A 3,317-nucleotide genomic window follows, 5' to 3' on the forward strand; every position below is an offset into this window, starting at 1 on the left:
TCGATCAACTTATGAAAAATATAATTCATCGCTCTCTGATAAGTTGCACCAGCATTCTTCAATCCAAAAGTCATTACAACCATTTAAATAAGCCAATTACACCGGGGCACCTAAATGTTGTTTTTGCTATGTCTTCTTCAGTCATAAAAAATGATTATAACCTGCATTACCATCCATAAAACTAATTACCTTATGCTCGGTCGCTGCATCTACCAATATATCGACTATTGGCATCGGATAACCATCCATCAGTGTAGCCCTATTCAAATCTTTGAAATCAATACATACTCTTAACTTCCTTATTTTCTTATACACAGAAACTACACTCGATATCCACTCTGCATATTGGCAATGTCAGATAAATTTTGCTTCTAGTAGTCTTTCAGTCTTCTTCTTAATATCATCAAGAATATTTGGATTAAATCTCCTTGGAGCTTGCTTAAATGGCCGATATCCAGGTTTGATTGGCAACCGATGTTCAACAATTGATCGATCTAAGCCAGGCATTTCATAATATTCCCAAGCAAAATAATCTTTAAATTCCTTTAACAAATCTATCAATTCTTGTTTATACTCATGATTCAATTTAGCACTTACATACGTTGGCCTAGGCCTATCTCCAGGACCAATATATATTTCTTCTAACTCATCGGCCGACGTAAAGCCATGTCCTAGTTTACCATCTATACCATCTATTGGATTATCTATTAAAACAAACTTTCAGAGCTGACTGCTCGGATCGGCCATTGGCCTTCATCATTGATTCTAATGAAGCCTCCTTCCCATCGCTTGCTAGAAAAACACTCAAAATCTTCTAGTTCTCAATACATTGGATCAGTTGTTGCTATACTCATAGAATCATCAGCATGAACTAGCTCAACATTGTCTCCATGCCACTGAATCAAGCATTGATGCATAGTCGATGGTACACAACAATTGGCATGAATCCAATCACGGCCAAAGAGTAAACTGTATGAACCTTTTCCATCAATGACAAAGAATATAGTGAGCAAAGTCTTGCTTCCAATTGTCAATTCAACATTTATTGCCCCCAGGTCTTGGACGCATTACCCCAAAATCCTTAACCATCATGTCAGTCTCAATCAGATCTTCTGGTCCTTTACCAATATTGTGAAAAGTAGTATAAGACATTAGATTAACAGAAGCACCTCCATCAACTAACATTTTACTCATCGGCTTCCTATCGATAAAACCTTTCACATATAAAGCCTTCAAATGCCGATACTTAATTGGTTTATCAAATATAGCTTGTTGTATCAATGTCAACTGGGCTGCCATCTCTTCATACTCTGATTCATCAAAATTTGAATAAACTTCTTGATCTGCTGGAGCTTTAAATTCAGATAGTAAAAGAAAAGCCATTTAAATATTAGCCGATGGTTGATCCTTATCGGCTGTTTGTTTAGTACGCCATACTTGCAGTTTACTAGTTTTCTGAGTCTGTTCTAATTCTCTGCTTCTTAGGCATTGTACTCTTCTCTTCTGACTTCTTGTTAAACCTCCTGGACACCACTGTCCTTCCTGCCAAACATACTCATCATCATCTTCTTCTTCATAATCAGCTCAGTTTTGATCAACAACTTGCTTTCTAAGCCGATCATGAATGCTTCTATTTTTTAAGCGCCGATCCACATCATTATGTTGATATTCAATTCGATCATGGATAGACCAGCGGTTGACTTGAGATTGCCTAAACTTCCAATATTGTTCATTATATTCTGGGCAATTATTCCTAGTAGGCAATCTCAAATCTTCGTTCTAACAATGTCTGAAGAAATGACAATTTTAATGTGACTTAGCTTGTTCTCTTTTATATCTCTCTTCTTCTTATTGACGTCGATATTCCTTCTCTTCTAACCAGCACTGGTAATCTTTCTCCTTCTGTCATTGCCATTTATTCAATAGAATTCGAGATGTAACACGTGGTCTCATCGCACCATCTCTCGATGTTTCTCCCTGCTCATATCGGCTCTTTTGTTGGTCACGACGCCTTTTAATTTCTCTATATCCATCAGCCAATATTTGCATCTCTAGATCAATTGTTCTAGTTTTTCCTGCTCTGGCTGATGTTAAAACTTTAGCTTTCCCTTTGAACAACATAGCATCAACCATATTCTGATCGTTTAGGAAAGGATTATCATCAACTTTTATTTTTTAAGTTGTATCAAATTTAAGTTTCCCTTGTTGAATAGCCCTCTGAATATGCTGCCGAAAAATCCTACAATCATTAGTTGTATGAGAAGTATTATTATGGTATTTGCAGAACTTCTTATTCTTCAACTGATCGGGAGATAATATAGCATGATTGACAGACAGTTTAATCCGTCCCTTCTCTTGCAAGAAGTCAAAAAGTTTGTCTGCTTTTGTAACATTAAAATCATAAATTTCTTCAACTTCTTTTCCCTAAGGAGTTGGAACCACTACTATCTTTTTACCTTAATTCCATTCAGCTATGACAATTTCCTCTTCTTCATCATCATCATCGACTAAATATAGATTATAAACTTCAGCGATTATAGCATTCTTCTGTAATCGGGTATCTCTGCGCATATTCTGAAATTGGATATTAAGTGCTGCCACCCATTAAGATAACTGTCCTAAATTGTCAAATTCTTGCCCGAACAACTTTTCTCTCCATATCGGCAATATTCCTAAAATGGCCAACGTAGCTAGCCGATCATCAGTCAAATTTAATGAAAAGCATAAGTTTCTTGTTTCTCAAAACCTCTGAAGGAACTCAGCATCTGATTCGTTAGCCCTTTGCTTTATAGTTGTCAAATCTGTGATCTTTCTTTCCCTGTCTCAGTGCAGAAATATGTATGAAATTTCTTTTCAAGATCACTCCAATTGACAATAGAATTAACCTTTAGTGGTGAAAACCAAGTGAAAGCTGGTCCTGACAGAGACAAAGAAAAGAAATGAACTCGATGCGCTTCCTCAATATAGGCTTCACCCAACTAAGTAAGATATCGACTGACATGTTCTATTGTACTTGTGCTATCTTGACCAGTGAACTCAGCAAATTCTAGAAGCCTGTAATTCATAGGAATTGTCACTAAATCATACCACTTTGGATATGGACGTTTATATGAAAATGTCTGCCCTTTTGACTTTAAACCAAACTGATTTTTCATCATTTCGGTTACTCTGAGCAACAATTCATCAGCATTTGAATTTAAATTTCTTTGCAATTGCTAACCCATCTGTAGACTAAAATTCTGAGTGCCTTAGCATCCTGGATTTGGAATCATATTGAGAGTATTATAATCTGAACCATATTGATATCCTTGTGGAAT

The sequence above is a fragment of the Miscanthus floridulus genome, chromosome 6 (genome assembly GCF_019320115.1).
Source record: "Miscanthus floridulus cultivar M001 chromosome 6, ASM1932011v1, whole genome shotgun sequence".
NCBI lineage: Eukaryota > Viridiplantae > Streptophyta > Magnoliopsida > Poales > Poaceae > Miscanthus > Miscanthus floridulus.